Below are 20,024 nucleotides of genomic sequence, written 5' to 3'. Positions count from 1 at the left end.
TCTCCAAGTGAATGGAGCCAGGTGTATTTCTTGGGTGTCGGCAAGGGTTGAGATGACCCATGTAGCTCCCCTGGTCAGCCCTCACCAGAGATTTGAATGTCCCTCTTTGTACAGCCCAGAAACCAGAGGGGTGTGTGTGTTGGGGGGTCCCCATCAGTTCTCCCCACCTAGTCTGTAAGCTTGTCGTGGTCAGAGAATGTGTCTGTTCTTATACTGTACTCTCTCAAGCATTTAGTACAGTGCTCTGCACACATTGAGCACTCATTAAATACAATTGACTGACTGACTTAGACAGGGGCCTCCCTTGGTCTACAGTCCCCCAGATTGACCTCTGCCATACTAGAGTCAACCAGTCCGGGGCCAAGTTGTGTCCCTCCTGCCCTCTCCCTCCCCCTCCCCCCAAGGCCCCAGGGCTGTGCTCCCCACACCTCTAGCAGCACAGAGATCTGGAGAATCAGCTGGCAGGGGAATGAAGGGTTAGCCTGGCTTACCTAGAGCTTGGCTGTAAGCTTGTTGTGCACAGGGAATGCCTACCAACTCTGTTATACTATTATATTGTAACAATAAAGGTGGCATTTGTTAAGTGCTTACTTATATGCTGGGCACTGTACTAAGTGCCAGGCTGGATACAAGCAAATCGGGTGGGACACAGTTCCCGGCCCACCTGGAGCTCACAGTTTTAACCCCCATTTTACAGATGAGATAACTGAAGCACAGAGAAGTGAAGTAACTCACCGAAGATCACACAGCAGACAAATAGTGAAGCCAGGATTAGAACCCAAGCCCTTCTGACTCACAGCCCCATGTTCTATTCACTAAACCATGCTGCTTCATATTATACTCCCCCACACACTTAGTACAGTGCTTGGCACATAGTAAACTCTCAATAAACACAATAGATTGATAGATGGGATTCAGTTCCCCACAAGGGCCTAAGCTGTTCAATAACAACAACAACAACAATAATAATAATAATAATAATAATAGTAATAATAATTGTATTTGTGAAGCACTCTCTTTGTGCCAAGCACTGGACTAAGTACTGGAGTAGATGCAAGATCGATCAGAGTGAATGCAGTCCCTGTCCCACATGGGGGCTCATGGTCTAAGGGGGAGGGACAACAGGATTTGAGTCCCTATTTTACAGAGGAGGAAACTGAGGCCCAGAGACTTGCCCAAGGTCACACCTCTGTCCTCTGACTCCCAAGTCAGCAGTCTCTCCACCAGGTCATGCTGCAGCATGGCTCAATGGAAAAAGCATGGGCTTGGGAGTCAGAGGTCATGGGTTCAAATTCCAGCTCTGCCAATTGTCAGCTTTGTGACTTTGGGCAAGTCACTTAACTTTTCTGTATCTCAGTTACCTCATCTGTAAAATGGGGATGAAGACTGTGAGCCCCACGTGGGACAATATGATCCCCTTGTATCCTCCCCAGCGCTTAGAACAGTGCTTTGCACATAGTAAGCACTTAACAAATGCCATCATTATTATTATTATTCTCTTGGATTCTTTACCTTGGGCAGTGTCAGACCCCAGTGGAGACTGAACCCAGCTCTGCTACGTTTAGCTCGTTTCATCCTCATATCATCCTTGGTCAGGAAGAGGGAGAACAGGAATCTCATCCTGGTTCCTCTCTTGGCTCCAATCCTGGCCGTCCCAGCCTGGGCGTCACCCCATCCCTCCTCCTGGCATTCCTCGATTGGGTCCCTGACATTATCTCAGGGTTTATTCATTTATTCAATCATACTTATTGAGCACTTACTGTGTGCAAAGCACAGTACTAAGTGCTTGGAAAGTACAATTCGGCAACAGATAGAGACAATCCCTACCCAACAATGGGCTCACAGTCTAGAAGGGTTGCATCTGGATGGGAACCCCAGAGATCCAGTGGGATTGTTTATCTGCTGGACAACTGCAGCCAGCTCTGAGGGCTTTCCCAGACTCGTAACAACAACAAAAACAGCGATTGCAATAACAATAACAAGAATTAGAACAGTATTTGTAAACCGGGCCATGATTGTGTGTCAGCCCCATGGCCTTGCAAGCCCAGGATTCACTGCCCAAGAGGGACATCAGCACACCTAGAGAAACTTGGTGCAGGTCACCCTCCTGGACACATAACTTTGTAGGTGGCATGGACCATCTGACACCCGTGATTCTCCCCTCTCTGACCCTGACTCTCCCTAGTGACCCAACACAAACTATCTAACACCGCTGACCTTCCCCTCTCCATCTTTGATCCTCCCCCAGTGGCCCAGCACATACAACCCAACTCCCCTGACTCTCCCCTCTCCATTCCTGACTCTCTGACAGTGACCCTGCATGGACCACCCAGTCTCCCCTGTATCTCCCCTCTCACTCCCTGACTCTCCCTCATTGAGCCAGCATAGACACTCGTCCATGGATCTGTCCAAACCCCTCTGGACCTGCAGGTGTTTCCGGTGTCACGGCTTCATGTGAGAGCAGATTCCCTGTGCTCGCCCCCGCTCAGGGAAGAGGTGTTTCCGGCCGTTTGTTCTGATCTCGCTGCCCTTGAGCTCCTGCTCAGAACAGCCCCCAGAAACAGTGCCTTTCCTTCCTTTCCCTTGTCCTGCGTTGGACCACAATTCTCTGAATCCCTCATTCATTCACTTGTATTTATTGAGCACTTACTGTGTGGAAAGCACTGTACTAAGCGCTTGGGAGAGTACAATACAACAATAAGCAGTTGCAATCCCTGCCCACAACGAGCTCACAGTCTAGAGGGGGAGGCAGATATTAATATATGTAAATAAATGATAAATTACAGATTATAATTATTGTAATAATTATGGTATTTGTTAAGCAGTTACTATGTGCCAGGCACTGTATTCAGTGCTGGGGTAGATACACATTAATTAGTTTGAATTCAGTCCCTGTTCCACTTACTCCCTGTTTTACAGATAAAGGAACTGAGGCCCAGAGAAGTGAAGTGACTTGTCCAACATCACACAGCAGACAAGCGGCAGAGCCAGACTCAGGTCCTTCTGGCTTCTATCCACTAGACTAGGCTGTTTCTACGTAAGTGCCGTGGGGCTGTGTCCATCCTTTCAAGTGGACAGATGGGAGGGAGGGGGCGGTTGGGAGTGCGGGGAAGGAACTTGGGACAACACGTAGCCACAGGCCACAGCCTGAGAGAGGGTGTCAGCTCCACAGCCACTGCCAGTGTCCCCAAGATATGTGACACGAGACTCTGATGGGACGCTGTTGTTTTAGAACCTTCACCAGTGGGGTATCCCGCATGGTCACCCAGCATGGTCAACCCATATGATCTCCCCGCACAGTTTCCCCACTTGGACATCCTATACAGTCCCCCCGCCCCCGCCATGGTCTCCCTTCGTGGTCTCCCCGCAGTTCACCCCACATGGTCTTCCTGCATGGTTGTCACCCATTATGGTCACCCCACACGGTCTCCCCACATGGTGTCCCTGCATGGCCTTCCCGCATGATCTCCCCATGTGATCTCCCCGGATGGTCTCCCCACGTAGACACCCCACATGGACTCCCCCCAACAGTTGCCCTGAATGCACCTTCTCCTCCACGGCTTTGAAACTGGGATTAAGGCACCCAGGAAGAAGTGGGCAAGGCGGTGGGGGTGGGGGGGGCATTCTGCCACCGAATTCATCCTCAGCATTATCACCCTCTGTTTTGGTTGGCTGCCGCGGGCAGAACACTGTGCTGGGCACCTGCTGTGGGCAAGGCACTGTGTGGGCACCTAAACTGTCAAAGGAACCCTAGAAAGTAAGGGGGAAGAAAGACGAGGAAACCCTGAGCGATTGACCGAGTCAATTCTGTGAAGCAGCGTTTGTGGCTTAGAGGAAAGAGCCCGAGCTTGGGAGTCAGAGGTAATGGGTTCTAATCCCACTCTGCCACTTGTCAGCTGTGTGACTTTGGGCAAGTCACTTCACTTCTCTGGCCCTCAGTTCCCTCATCTGTAAAATGGGAATGAAGACCGTGAGCCCCACGTGGGACAACCTGATGACCTTGTATCTCCTCCAGCCCTGAGAACAGTGCTTGGCACACAGTAAGCGTTTAGCAAATATCGTCATTATTATTATTATTCTGTTTGGGTGACAGCCTTTCTGCGCTGACCGTCCACTCACTGCCTGGGCAGGGGGAAGGATGTGCTGCCAATTTGTACTTCCCAAGCGCTTAGCACAGTGCTCTGCACACAGTAAGCGCTCAATAAATACGATTGAATGAATGAATGAAGGAGACGAGCAGGGAGGGATGGGAAGGGGCTGCGGGGGCAGGGGCCAAGCTGCTAATTACTAATGGGTCTTCCTTCCCCGCGGGGCTCCGGGGGCCGGGGAATGGGATTTCCCGGGGATTTTCGGCGCGGGTTTGAAGCCCCGGGCGCGGCGGCCGAGATGAAACGCTGCGGTCGCAGACCACATTTGCCCACTGCTGAGCCTCTCCCGGCATGAAAGGGAGGCGGGGGGAACCCGGCCACCTCCTCCACACGCCACAGGCCGGGAATGACAAGCTTCCCGGCCTTCCCCCGGGGCAGGGCAATACAGGGAACGGAGCACGGAGCTCAGGAGCGTGGAGGACAGGAGCACTGGCGCATGGAGTATGGGAGCACAGGAACACAGGGGAGAGAGTACGGAGCGCAGGAATACTGGAAACAGTGAATGGCGCACAGGAGCTTGGAACCCAGGAGCACAGGACCCAAAGTAATATAATAATAATTGTGGTATTTGTTAAGTGCTTACTCTGTGCCAAGCTCTGTTCTAAGCGCTGGGGTAGATACCAGGTAATCAGGTTGCCCCACTTGGGGCTCACAGTCTTAATCCCCATTTTACAGATGAGGTAACAGGCACAGAGAAATTAAGTGGCTTGCCCAAGGTCACACAGCAGACAAGAGCATGGAGCCCAGGAGCATAGCGCAGAGTATGCTCAGTGAGCAGAGGAGCAGCGGTGCACAGGCCGCAGAGGGAAGCCCAGTTCCCTCTGGGCAGGGAGCAAGAGGAGCATTTAGCTCGCCTAGTGCCAGCTCCCAGAGCATCGGGACGGCGGGGTTGGGACTCCTGGGGCTGCGGACCCAGAATTTCCCCCCGTCCAGGAAAACAAGATGAGGCGCCGAGCCGGGGACAGTCAGCCCCCCCCCGAGGCCCCTCTCGTCAGGAGCAATTCAGACCTCAGTGCCGCGGGATTGTGAGCCCACGGACACAGAGAAACACACGCACACACACCCGCAGACCCACACAAAGGCGCACAGATTCTCACACTTACAAAGGCACCCACAGATTCTCACGCACACACACCCACACAAAGACGCACACAGATTTTCACACACACACACGCGCGCGCTCGCGCAGGCACACACACACACACACAGTCTCACCCGCACAGATACCCAAGGACCCACACAAACACACAGACACAAAGACACACACACAGATGCTCACACACAGGCACCCAGACACGCGCGCAGAGAATATCACACACACACACATATTCACTCATGTGCTTGTGGATGCTGTGGGGGATGGGGGGGAAGGGCCGGGGGGACAGGGGGAGGGGGTGAGACGGGGACCCAGACTGTAGCTTGGATGGAAACGATTTCACCCGCTGCCTGGAAATCCGAAGTGTAAAAACAGGCAGATGGACCCATTTGTAAATGTGGCTGTGTTTTTGGCTCCGGCGGGCGGCGTTACCAGGGTGGATCCATTAGCCGGTATTTTCCCCAGCTCGCGGGATCCTGCCGCCAGGACCCCAGGACCCCAGGCTCCCAGCCCCGCGGGCACCTCGCACAGACCACGGGGGCCATTCCCCGGCCTCCGCGCCCAGGACCCATCCTGCCCCGGGCCCGCCCTGCTCCCGCTGGCTACACCCTCCCCGGTGGGCACTGAACCACGCAGAAGCCCCCGGGGCCGCCACCAACGCCGTAATCTGGGATTTCCGAATGAATTTTGTAGTGTTTCATCTGGGTTCCCCACTGGGGAAGCGCCCCCCACCCGTCGTCGAGACAAGAATGAACCGGCCTAGGGGATAGTGCACCAGGCCGGGAGTCAGAAGGACCTGAGTTACAATCCCGGCTCAGCCACTTGCCTGCTGTGTGACCTTGGGCAAGTCATTTCACTTCTCTGGGCCTCAGTTATCTCATCTGTAAACCGGGAATTAAGACTGTGAGCCCCACGTGGGACAGGGACTGTTTCCAACCTGATTAGCTTGTATCTGCCCCAGGGCTTAGAATAGTGCTTGACACCTAGTAAGTCCTTAACAAATACCATCATTGTTATATATTGTCAACTTGTACTTCCCAAGCGCTTAGCACAGTGCTCTGCACACAGTAAGCTCTCAATAAATACGATTGAATGAATGAATGAATATTATTAAGGGAGGCACTTCGAACCGTGCGGAGGACGGGAGGCGGGGGATGCGGGGTGTTCATTCAATTCTCCCTCCTCCACCCCAGGGCTCAAGACAGTGTTTGGCACTCGGGGAGCGCCCTCCCCCCCAAAAAAATAAAAATAATTTCATTTGTTAAGCGTTTACTACGTGTCGAGCACTGTACTAAGCGTGGGGGAAGATACAGGATAAATTGGTCGACAGAGTCCCTGTCCTACACCAAGGCTCACAGTCTAAATAGGAAGGAGCTTAGTAGAAAGAACACGGGCTTGGGAATCAGAGGTCGTGGGTTCTAATCCCGGATCCGCCGCTTGTCAGCTGTGTGATTTTGGGCAAGTCACTTAACTTCTCTGTGTCTCAGTTACCTCATCTGTAAAATGGGGATTAAGACTGTCAGCCCCGCGTAGGACAACCTGATTACCTTGTATCTCCCCCAGCGCTTAGAACAGTGCTTGGTACATAGTAAGCTCTTAACAAATACCATAATTATTATTTATTGTTATTAACAGGTACTGGATCCCCATCTAACAGATGAGGTAACTGTGGCACAGAGAAGTGAAGTGACTTGCCCAAGGTCACCCAGCAGGAACATGGACTGGAACCCAGGTCCTCTGACTCCTAGGCCAGGGGTCTATCTACTAGACCACGCTGCTCCTCTCCGAGAGCCACTACCATGGTTGGGGTTTTGTGGGCAAATCATTTCAGTAGGTCCCCTCCCTCAAAACGACCCCCTCCCGCACGGCACCGGCCACTATACAAAGGCACCAAGGCGTAGGGACCCCCTTTCACTGAAATTACCCAGATAATTCACTAGTAGAGAATCAGACTGTACCCCCAAGGCGATTTCCACCCCCTCCAATCCACACCCCCCAGCTCTTACCTCTCTGACTCGACGAACAGTGTCGGACCCTGAAGACCCTCCCCATTATAACTCGCCCGCGGGCACTCTCTCAACAAGGAGAGGGGGAGGGGTGGGAGGGAGGGGAGAGGAGGAGGAGGGGGAAGGGGGAGGAGGAAGAGAGGGAGAGGAAGGAAGGAGGAGGAAGGGAGGAGGAGAAGGGGAAGGAAGAGAGGAGGAGAAGGTGGAGAATGAGGGAAGGAAGGAGAAGGAGGAGGAAGGAGAAGGGGAAAGAAGAGGAGAGGAGGAAGGGGGAAGAGGAAAGGGGAGGAAGAGAGGAAAAAGGAGAAGAGGAAAGGAGAGAGGAGGAGGAAGGGGAAGAGGAAAAGGGAGGAAGAGGAAGAGAGGAGGAGAGAAAGGAGAAGAGAGAAAGGAGGAGAAAGAAGGGGAGAAGGAGGATGGGGATGTGGCAGCAGTGGAACTGGGCGTTTTGACCCGAGGCTGTACAGGTTTTTGAGTGGCACGTAGGCGGTGGCCAGAGCCGAGGCCCAGAGGAATGTCCACCCGCCCGCCCGTTCCCCGGCCCCGGCCCAACCCGGCCTAGAAAACTGTCCCTGGACCTGCGGGACATTCACTGTCCGAGCTGGGCGGAACGGGCTCAGCCGCCGTTACCGGTCCGCGGAAACAAATGGCCATGGAGCCCGGGGGCGGGCAGCGGGGCCCCAGAGCTAAAGCTGGCAGAGGGAGGCCTGGACCGTCCGTCCCCGTCAGTCCTCTGCCCACCTCCCGCCTCCTCCATCCCCTCCCCCAGGACCTTCCTGCCGGGCCCGGTCAACGGCGGCCAGCCCCGGACTCCTGAGCTCCCGGACTCCGGGCCCCCAGCCCCTCAGCCCTGACACGGAAGACCTCTATCTGCCAGTCATCCCAAGAATGCCTCCCATTTTATCATTTCCTTCCTGGCGTGCAGAGACACATAGACAGAGACACATACACAGACAGGAGATACAGAGAGGTAAGAGAGAGACAGAAATGCACACGGAGACAAAGTGACAGGGACAGACACACACTCACAGAGCAGAGACACACACAGAGATACAGGGAGACAGACACACAGAGACACATATAGAGACAGAGACATACAGAGTTAGAGACAGAGACACAGGGACAGAGAGAGACAGGCACAGAAACATACAGAGATAAAGAGAGACATAGACACACAGGGACAGAGGCACAAAGAAATAGAGAGACAGAAACTCAAATAAAAACAGACACACACAAAGGCAGAGAGACAGTGATGCCCACCATGACAGACATGCACAAAGATACATACAGAGACAGATACAGTCAGAGACCCAGAGATACAGAAAGGGAAAAAGAACACACTCAGAGACAGAGCTACAGAGACACACACAGTGAAAGAAACTGAGAAACACAGAGAGAGGGGAAGCGACAGAAAGTCAGAGGCAGAGAGCAACAGAAAGGGGATTTGCAGAGACGGGTGCTGGCAGCTTTCTCACCCTGTGTAAAGGCTAAAACTCCAAACCCTCGGGGGGAGGAATCAGGAGCCTGGAGAGTCAGCCAGGGCCAGGCCCCAGGCCAGGGAAACTGAGGCATGGGTAGGGGTGCCAGACAGGAGTGCAGCATGTAGCTCTTTAAGAGGCAGGGACACCTCCCTGCCTGGCCCAGCCCCGCTCTACCCTACTTGTTCCCTGACATCTCCCCACCTCCCCACCCTCACTCCTGGACCCCGAGGGAGTGAGCCCATCCACTCTGCTCAGTTCCAGCCCACGACAACACAGCCCCTCGGATGGGGACAGCATTGTGGAATGATGTTCAAAGTATTTTCTCTGCTTCAGTAATTACTTTCGGGTAACTGTAAATATAAATAGTTGTTATTCTGTTTAAATTTTTAATCATGCAAAATATTGTCACAGAAAATGTCCTTCTGTTGCAGCCTAACTAGGATTTTCCTTTTTAACAATATCTGTTTATAGCCAGTGGGGCCTATTTTTAGGGCTTTGAAACTGGTTTCGTGGAGATGCCTCTTTGCCATCTCTGAATCAACAAGTCACGAAAGGAAAGAGGTGTAGACTCTGACCTCATGAAGGACGGTGAGGGAGAGGAAGGCTTTTGTCCAAAGCCAGCCCGAGCCTTACAAATCATTACCATCGTGGGCCAAGCCCTATGCTAAATGCTGGGGGAGATACAAGATAATCGTTCAGGCTGGGGCATGTGGGGCCAAGTTCTCTGCATGGGGTTGTCTTGGTCAGACCTGTTCCATCACCTTGCCTCAGGGGTCCCCAGACATTGCTTCCTTAGAGAGGCCCCCCATCGATCCCTCACGAATACTGGCTGAGTGCCCACAGTGGGAGGAGCACTGTACTAAGGAGTTGGGAGAGTCCAAAAGAGTTAGTAAACCCGACCTCTCCCCTCCAGGACTTTATAAAACCATAGTTATTTAGCTTCTTGAGCACTGTACTGACCACGTGGGAGAATTCTAATGGAGTTATTAGACCCAATCCCTGCCCTCAAAAAGTTGGCCATTAACAGGATTTACAAAGCATCTACTGCCAGTAGGGCACTGTACAAAGTGCTTGGGAGGCTACAAAAATGTTGCTAGGCGTGACCTCTGCCCTCAAGGAACTTACAATCAATGGTATCTACTGTGTGCAGAGCACTGTACTGAGCACTTGGAAGAGCAAAAGAGAGTAATTGGACACAATCCCTGAACTCAAGGAGTTTACAATCTACTGTATGCAGAGCATGCACCGAACTGAGTCCTTGGGAATGAACAATGAAGTTAGTAATCAATCATATTTATTGCATGCTTACTGTGTGCACTGAACTAAGTGCTTGGGAGAGTACAATATAGCAGAGTTGGTAGTTATATTCCCTGCCCACAACAAGCTTACAGTCTAGAGGGGGAGACAGACATTAATATAAATAAATACATTCTGACTATATACATAAGTGCTGTGGGGCTGAGGGAGGGGTGATTAAAGGGTACGAATCCAAGCACAACAGCGACACATGGAAGGAAGTGGGAGAAGAGGAAATGAGGGCTTAGTCCGGGAGATGTGCCTTCAACAAGGCTAATTTTTAGTAGGCAATCTCCTGCCCTCAAGGAATTTACAATCTAGCAAGCCAGGGTAAAAGTAACATGTGTAGTAACTATAAGCTGCCCTTTGTTTTCAAAAATCATCCAGTTTCTGAGAGCTGGGAGAACTGTAGTGGAGATTTAGTGATGGTTACAGGAGAGTAAAGTTTCAGATAAACACGTTATCTGTAAGTATTTTTTATCCACCCACCGATTAGACTATAAAACGGACCAGATCGATCATTTGGCTACTGTCTTTTCTGGGAAGGAAGTCCTATTGCCATATTTCCAGTGATGGCCAAGCTGATCGCCTTGCAGCTACCCTGGAGCTTAGTACAGAGTAAACGCTTTGCACAAAGTAAGAATTTAACAAATCAATCCATGGTATGTATTGAACACTTACTGTGTGCAGAGCTCTATACTAAATGCTTCGGAGAGTACAAATACATGCCATCGTACCAATGTCATCATCATTCTGAAACCTGCAAAAAAGTATTTGTGGCCGCCATTTCGGAAGTTGTGACCAGTGGGGATGACCCATCTCCCGTGGTCCTCTGGTGAGGGTGGGGAAGAAACAGGGGTTGTGGGAGAGGAGGCTTTTAAAAAGGGGCAGCTCATAGGCGGGCCGAGGTCCATAGGGGATGCTCGGGACTTGCCCGGGCCATTAAACGACAGCCATCTGCAAGGAGGCGGAGTTTCCATCAGGGCAGAGAGGGAGAGGTTCACCCGCCAGCCCCTGTTCCCACTTGGTGTTGCAAAAAGTCCCTCTGGCTGGTCTGGGCCACAGCTCTCTCATCTTGGGGGTGGCCATTTGTCAACCATTTTCAAAGACAATCCTCCCACTCCCACTCTTTTCCATAAAGGGGGAGAGGCTGGGGGTTAGGGCTCATAAAGCTATGTGGTCCAATGTCCTTCAGAGGGTGTTTTACTAGCCGCCGGGCCCGCTGCTAAACTTGAGCTTTGGAAGCTGCCCCTTAAAAGTATCAACTCCTTGGTTAGACTGGAATAATAATGATGGCATTTGTTAAGCGCTTACTGGGGGAGATACAAGGTGATCAGGTTGTCCCACTGGGGCTCACAGTCTTAATCCCCATTTTACAGATGAGGTAACTGAGGCTCAGAGAAGTTAAATGATTTGCCCAAGGTCACACAGCAGACATGTGACAGAGCCGGGATTAGAACACATGACGTCTGACTCCCAAGCCCGTGCTCTTTCTACTGAGCCACGCTGCTTCTAATAATAATAACTCCAGGGCTTATTTGTTAAGCACTTACTATGCCAAGTACCGAACTAAGCGTTGGGGTAGATACGAAACCAACAGATCGATGCCGTCCCTGTCCTATAGTGGGGTTCACAGTCTAAGCTGGAGGGAGAGCAGGTAATGAATCCCCATTTTACAGACGAGGAACCTGAGACCCAGGGAAATGAAGTGATTTGTCTAGGGTCACCCGTCAGGCACGTGGCGAGGTGGGATTAAAACCCGGGTAAATTTCTTGAGGGCAGGGATTGTCTCTTCTATCTATTTTACTTTTACTGGTCTCTCCCAAGAGCATGCTGAAACACTCTGCCTTTGGTAAGCACCCAGTAAAGTGCTTGGCCCACCATAGGCGCACAATACAGGGTTCGACACACAGAAGGTGTCCAGTACAGCATTCTGCCCACCATGGGTGCACAGTACATTGTCCTACACATCACAGGTGCATAAGTGAGTGCTCTACACTCAGTAGACACCCAGTATGGTGCTCTGCATACAGAAGATGCTCAATAAATACTAGAGAATAAAAGAGCAAATGAATGGGAGCAAAAGAGTCTAGGTGTCTCTACAATGAGCCCACCCCTGGCATGGCACTCTGGCCTCTGAACGTGCCCCGGGGTGGGGAGAAGGGGGGAGGAAGAAACGCCGGGCTCCTCAGGAAGAAAAGGGAGGGGGCTGTCGTTTCCCGAGAGACGGGACGGGAGAAGAGGAGAGGGGACTGTTGGGCCAGCTGGTCGCTTCTCACACCTCTAGAAAACTGCCCTGTTCGGGGGCTCGCGTCTGCTGCCACGAGATCAGATCGAGGCGCTTCCCCATCGAACAGCTGCCTGGATGGACTCTGCTGAGCCTGTAGATTTCCAGGTCTCGAACGGGCAAGGGGAGGAAAGCCGCCGCTCTCCAAGATAGAGGTGGCTAAAGTGCTCTGGAGAGGAGGGCTGGACATGGAATGACCAGATGCGGTCCAACTACACCTCAATCCGTGCTGCACGAGGCGGCCCCTGTTCCACACAACCTATCTTAACAGGGTGGGAGCGGGGAAGGTGGGAGGGAATTAGGGCGAAGAGGAAGGCAGCGAGGGGAGAAGAGAAAGAAAAAGAGGGGGGAGCAAGAGAGAGGAGGAGGTACGGCACTGTGCACACAGTAGGTGCTTACTACAGAACTCAGCAGGCTACTGGTTCAGTGATCTGCACGCAGTAGGCGCTCACTAAATACTAACAATGATGCTGATGATGATGATGCTGCTGCTGCTGATGATGATGACACCATCCCATTTTTGTGTGTGCCACATTTTCTGGGGGCATTTCACACACTCCCCCACGACACAAAGAGAAAGGGAGTCACTTGGAGAGGCCCATTTTAGCAATAAAAGAGTCACTCCACTCAGCCTTTCCTCCCGGCAGGCTGCCCCCACCCCCACATACCGCCCCTCCGGCCAAGCAACCTCTCCGATAGCTTTATCTCTGCATGGGCAGCTGATAAAGAGGCAAAGTGGAAGTGAGGCTGGGCAGCGGAAGCCGGGGCCTCTGATAAAGCGCGGAGATGCTTTTGTACAAAGTCAGCAGCTAGAACTGTGGAACAACTGTAAGGGCAAAAAAAAAAAGAAAAAAGAAGCCTTTGAAACCAGTCTGGGAGACTCGGTTTCCAAAGGGTGGAGGATGGAGGAGGCGAGGGAGAGGAACAACTGAGGCTCACACCCCTCATGCCCCCCCACACCCACTCGGCCTCTGGCTCTGAGGCTCAAAGGCAGGACCTACAGAGAGCACAGGCTTGAGAATGGAAGGAAAATGGCCAAATCTACCGGACCCTGGCCTATTCTGCCACAGGGCCTCGGGATGGGTAGATTCTCCCACGGTTATGTAGGCAGTGTAGTTGTCATCTGGGCTACTGGAAACCATGTACATGGGCCAGGACGCGCGTGGAACTGTGGACTGTGTGATTCTTGGCTGGACCGGGAGAGTCACCCATGCTGCTGCCATGGGAACGAGTACTTGCCCCTAAACCTTGCCAGTCTGCTTGGGCTTTGGCACTTTCCCCTACCCCGGAGCTCCTCAGAGTGGCAGCAGGAGGAAGGGTAGGGCTGGAAGGCAATTCCTCCCTCAGGCTTCCAGTAGAGCGCCCTGCCCACACAAGACATCCAGTTCAGCGCTTAAGAAAAAGAAATCTCGCCATTTTAGTGGGCAAACTCTGCAATCCAAGGGTCCACCCTGGTTGTCCCGATGTTTTGAGTTCAACTCCCCAAGAAGCTGCCCCCCTGAACCAAGCCAGGGAGACCTTGCAGTGATAAGATGGGTGAGAGCTTTTCCGGCCTCCAGGGGAAATGAGACAGATCCTCCCCAGGGGACGCCTCTTGTGACTCCAAGAAGGCACTCCCAGCCAGGTTAACTCTGCCTGAACCCTGCTACTGTCCCCAGACCATACCCCCGCCCCAACCTCCATCATTTCCTGGGCCCAGAGCAAACACCATCACCACTAGTCATATGGCTTAGTGGATAGAGCATGGACCTGCAAGTCAGAAAGTCTAATCCCAGCTAAACCCCTTGTCTGCTGTGTGACCTTGGGCAAGTCACGTAACTTCTCTGTGCTTCAGTTACCTCATCTGTAGATTAATAATAATAATGATGGTGTTTGTTAAGCACTTACTATATACCAAGAACTAGATTAAGACTGTGAGCCCCATGTGGGACAGAGACTGTGTATAATCCAGATTATTTGCATCCACTCCAGTAACTTTTACCCATGGTTTAGAACAGTGCTTCACACATAGTAAGCACTTAACAAATGCCATCGTTATTATTAGTAGTATTATTATTTTACAGTACCTGGAACATTGTAAGTACTTAACAAATACCACAGTTATTAGTGATAACATTAGTAGCAGTAGTCTGCAGCAGTAGCCCCAATAGCAATAGTGTCTGTAAGCCCATTGTTGGGTAGGGACCGTCTCTATATGTTGCCAATTTGTACTTCCCAAGCGCTTAGTACAGTGCTCTGCACACAGTAAGTGCTCAATAAATATGATTGAATGAATGAATGTCGTAGCCTTTCTAGGAGGGCTAGTGACTCTAGGAGGAGGAAACGAGTTAGGGACACAGCAACAGAAAGCCTCATAGAGCTCTGTGTCCCGACAAAACCGGGAGTCAGCCGCAGGGCGAGGCTAGACCAGGCTGGCATCCCGCCATCCGGAAATGGGCCACTCCACTGGAGCCGAAACTTCCTAAGGAACGAGAGACAAGGAGACAGGAGAGAAAACAGCGCCAGGCGCGGCAAACGGGACAACGGCACAACAAAGGTCGGCCATTTTGTGTGCTCCCGGTGGCCGGGACCACAGGTTTCCCACCTTGACCTCTTTGGCCACACATGACCCCTGGAAGTGAACCTCGTTGGCCGCCTCTATTGAGCACGCAGGTAGACTCGGTGTGCGTCAACAGAAAAAGTATTTACCGAGATCTACGTGTGTACTGAGCACTTGGGTCGTCCCCCTGATAGAAAATCCATGAACCGTGATACAGTGGAGGGAAGGGGAGGCATGTGGGGCCACTGTACTCTCTTGCTATCAAGGAGGCATGATGCCCTGATGTGTCTGACCCCACAGTTCAGTAGCCCCTGTGGACCCGGGCTGAGCAGGGCAGGGGGGCATCCATCCTCCTGTGGGTCCAACTCCAGCTCCACCTCCTCCATTACAGAGGAATTAGTTAACGAGCCCACTCCCGCCCCCCCCGCCACCCCTCCACCACCACCAAAATACGCTAATTGGCCCCGGAGGTTATTTAGTTGCTCTAGAAGACTTAAAAAAAATACCTCCATCTCCCGGGGTGATTCGTTCGCCTTTCTCTCTACCAGCCCTGGCACCCTGGGACCGCTAAATTACATACTATAATTGCCATCAAATATCTGTCCCATCAGTGAATATCTCTATTAGCATCAAAATCCCTCCCAACTAGAGTTGCTCCGTGTGTTATTAAACATAACCGGTTCTAGGTGCTGCTCGGCTAATTACTCAGGATGAGCCTGAGGAAGGAAATGTGGGTCAATGTTAAATTAATTGGAATGAGCATAGAAATTAGCAGAGCAAACTGCCTCGATTTTCCTACTCAGGGCCTCTCCACAGAGAGAATAAAAACGGGCATTACCCAGTGGAGGCCCCCGGCTGGGGTGCCTGCCAAGAGGGGCCCCCAAAGATCCCGCTCCCAGGCTGCAGTACGGTCTCAGGATGCCGGTCCAGGGATGGGGAGGAGGCCCGGGCTCCTGAGGGAATTTCAGGTTCCGTGTTTTTCCAGGCATGACAACCTCTCCTAATTGAGCCCCCTTTTGGGGCTGGGGGGGGCTGGGGTGATAAGCTCACCCCATCCTCCTGGGGGGAAGGGAGACTTCCCCAATCCAAACCCAATGAACCAAACCAATTCCAATTCTTTTATATGGTACTTTCCCAAGCACTTAATATAATGATCTGCACATAGAAAGTGCTCAGTAAATACCACTGATTGATTGACTGTGAGGAGAGAAGGTCTCCACGCCACCTGGTCGGACCTTTGGGATTCAAGGCCACCCCTCCCTGGCCATGGCCAGATTTCATTCATTAATTCAATCGTGTTTATTGAGTGCTTACTGTGTGCACAGCACTGTACTAAGCACTTGGGAGAGTACAATATAACAATAAGCTGCCACATTCCCTGCCCACAACAAGCTTACATTTCCTCCTTTGGAGGAGGGGAGGGAATCGAGGGAGATGGGGGCTACTGCCTTTCCAAGGCAGCCTCCCAAGGCCCAACTGGTAAGCCCCCTTTAACTGCCTCAAACCAATCCACCATCTTGGACCTCAGATGCGAGCACATGCCGGCTAGGTGCTCAGCACAGCGCCTCACCCCTAGTGGGCACTCTATCTGAATACTACTTCCACTAAAAATAAATACCACAAACACCACTGTCCACGAAGACCTCTGTCAGTTCCGTGGACAATCATTATGGTATCTGCACAGTGCTCTCCAAGGAATGTGGCAGGTAGAAAACTACCAGGCGGACACCACCCCCGCCCCCCAGGGCACTCCCAGGTGAAGAGGGAGGGAGAACGGGGATGCCAATCCCACTGTATGGTTGAGGATACCAAGCCCCAGAGAGATTCAGTGGCCCAGGCCTCGAACCTGGCCCTCTGGGCCACCCGTCGTGTGCCCTCCCCTTCGGTCATGCCACCTTCTCCAAGGTGGGACTTGTACGGTCTGCCAGGCTACCATCCCCCACTTATCATTCAGGTGGGAAGAAACAAGTAGGGCCGACGCCAGCCCCCTCACCGGGTTAATGCGGATTTCCCGGCCTCCTCAGAACAAAACTCCCCGAGTTCCTCATTACATGAAGCGAAAAGGAGCTCCTCACGGCCCTCGTCGGTAACGGGGAGATTACTGAATTGATGGATCCTTAGTTTAAAATGCAGCTGTTTTATTCTGCTTTAGTAATTAATTCTTTTTCCGATATGGTATTGATTAAGCGTAGACCCTGATAAAGTTCAAACTGAGAAGGCTCTCCTGTGGCACATCTCTACTGGCTCCACGGCTCAGGAGAACTTCCTCCAATTTCTCGAGCCTCCGCTGACCTCCAAGCCAATGAGCGGCACTCCCTTCCCCCAATCCGGCCCCCACCCCTTGCCCCCCATAAATTAGTTAAGCCGTGCAGAGCTGTATTCTCCAATTGTTGCTTTTGTCTCTCTCCTTGCTGACTGCCTTTTCACTTTTGCCATCCTTTGTGCTGTCCCAGACTAAGTCAGAGAGCAGCAGTGACCCTGCTGAAGAGAGACAACTAAAGGGGAAGAAGAATTTGGGTAGACTGTGGGAGTTTGGGCATTTCTCCCCCTCCCCCGGTCCCGCCCTGTTCTTTCCAGCTGAAGCTCCCCTGGCCAGTGGCCGTGGCTACCAAATTGAGAGATTGGAGCCCTCGCATGCAGGCAGGCAGAGTATTGGACTTAGGAGTCAGCACAGAAATAGAGGGAGAAGAAAAGGCGTGTGGCATGGCACTCTGCACAGTGCCGGCACCCAGAACATTGCTCTGCACACTGCAGGCTCCCGACATGGCATTCTGCACATTGCAGGTGGCTGGCACGGTGCTTTGCACACTGCAGGCTCCCAACAGAGTGCTCTGCACACTACAAGTACACAAACACGGCTCCCTGCATAGTGCAGGCACTCAGCACCTTGCCTGCATCCCGCACAACGCTCCGCAAATCTTCAGTCTGCACACTGCAGGAGCCCAGAACCGTGCTCTGCATATAGCAGGGACCCAGCAAATACCGGTGGTGATGAGTGGAGGTGTGGGAAGCATGTAGATGCCTCCTCTGTACTGCTTAAGGGGTGTTCGGTCCACAAATCAAGTGAACTCTTCAAATGCCTCCAACCAACTCAAGAGAAAATCAGGGGGTGAAGCCAGGAAGAATGACAGACCTTTAAATAGATCAAAGTTGCTCCGCTCCCAGAGGAGCGCTGAAACACAGACAGGAAATGGTAACTGGGGGTTGAGCCAAAGGGAAGATTTAGGCTTAAGAATGGAACCCAGCAGGAGCTATTGGCCAGTGTTAAAGGGGAGCAAAATCAGACTGGTTGTGGGGTTCACATGCTCTGGTGTCCGGCCCAGCCGCCGTCCATGGCTGGTGCCCGGCACAGTCCTCTTGGAGCGGAGAAGTGACAGAGCCGCAGTGTAATCCTTCACATTGTCCTCTCCCAAACCCTTAGTACCCAGTAAGCACTCAATAAAGAAGCTGTGTTGATTAGTGGAGAAGCAGCAAGGCTTAGTGGATAGAGCACAGGCTTGGGAGTCAGAAGGACTTGTGTTCTTATCCCAGCTCCGCCACCTGTTTTCTGTGTGACCTTGTGTGACTTAACTTCTCTAGGCCTCAGTTACCTTATCTGTAAAATGGAGATTAAGACCTTGAGCCCCATGTGGAACAGGGACTGTGTACAACCTAATTAACTGGTATCTACCCCACTGCTTAGAACAGTGCTTGACACATAGTATACCATAATTATAAGTGCCAGTGATTGATTGATTGAGAGACTCAGAGAAGCTGGCAGACATTCATTCATTCAATCGTACTTATTGAGCGCTTACTGTGTACAGAGCACTATACTAAGCACTTGGGCGAGTACAATAAAACAATAAGCAGACAAATTCTCTATCAAAACAAGCTTACAATCTGGACCCCTAGCTTTTTCCAGCTGAAACACTCAGGAAACATGCAAAAAGAGATGGGGAATATTCTGGAGTGCATCTAAGGGGAGCTCAGAGATCAGCTGCATCTATACCATCAAACGGGAGTGAACCTTTACGGCAGTGATCGAGGCTGTTCGATAAACACCGCTGCTTTTACTGCTACCAGTGGTTCCTCGCTAAACACCGTTCTTCTCGCTCAAGTCTCCAACTGAAGGGGGCCGAATGCACCCGCCCTTCGACCCTGGTCCAAGAGGCAAGAGGAGCAGAGCTCCCAGCTGGGACACCCTCTCAAATTAGAGAGTTAGAGATCACTGCATCAGTACTAGGGGGATCACCTGCAGGTGTGGAGGATGCTGGGAGACTCTTGTCTCTGAACCACAGGCCCAAGACGGTCCCTCGATTCCCTAGCCAGTAAGACCTGCCTTCCACCAGAGGTTAGAGAAAGGGGGCCAATGCAAAACTTTCCTGTAATTGTGGGGCAGTGGTAGGGTGGGAGATTGGGGGGAGATTGTCAGGAGGGGAATCCGGAAACACCATGGCCCTGGGGAAAAAAGCACAGAACTGGATCCTAAAATTGGCTCCACCACTTGCTTGCTATGTGACCCTTTTTGAGTCACTTGACATCTCTGGACTTCATTTTCCTCATCTGCTAAATGGGGAGAGGACCCTTGTTCTCCTTCCTTCTTAGACTGTGAGCACCGTGTAGGATGGTGACTGTGTCCATTGAGATTATTTCATATCTAATCTAGCACCCTGCACAGTTCTTAATAAATATAATCATTGTTGTGGTTTACTGTTGATCGATTGATTGATTTGACATGTTCTGTTGCTTGCCGAGGCTAAGCAGCAATAATTGCAAAGGGTTGTGCTGAGAGGGCATAAATACCTTAATTGAGGTATTTATTAAGCATTTCTTTGTCAAACATTGGACTAAGAGCTGGGGGTGGTCCAAGATAATTACATCAGAACCAATAATAATAATAATAATGATGACATTTATTAAGCACTTACTATATGCAAAGCACTGTTCTAAGTGCTGGGGAGTTTACAAGGTGATCAGGTTGTCCCACAGGGAGCTCACAGTCTTAATCCCCATTTTACAGATGAGGTAACTGAGGTCCAGAGAAGTGAAGTGACTTGCCCAAAGTCACACAGCTGACAATTGGCAGAGCCAGGATTTGAACCCATGTCCTCTGACTCCAAAGCCCATGCTCTTTCCACTGAGCCATGCTGCTTCTCTAATCCCTGTCCCTCATAAAAAGAAGTGACACA

At 51.7% G+C, this 20,024-nt stretch overlaps 1 protein-coding gene across 4 annotated transcripts in view; it reads right to left on the bottom strand.

The window, feature by feature from the left end:
• Positions 1-20,024, bottom strand: part of MEIS2 (Meis homeobox 2) — a 135,499-nt gene that overhangs the window by 82,694 nt on the left and 32,781 nt on the right. The window lies entirely within an intron of this gene.

Source organism: Tachyglossus aculeatus (genome assembly GCF_015852505.1).
Source record: "Tachyglossus aculeatus isolate mTacAcu1 chromosome 12 unlocalized genomic scaffold, mTacAcu1.pri SUPER_6_unloc_1, whole genome shotgun sequence".
NCBI classification, from domain to species: domain Eukaryota; kingdom Metazoa; phylum Chordata; class Mammalia; order Monotremata; family Tachyglossidae; genus Tachyglossus; species Tachyglossus aculeatus.
Note: the sequence above shows the minus strand (reverse complement) of the source record. Positions and strands in the feature narration are given on the sequence as shown.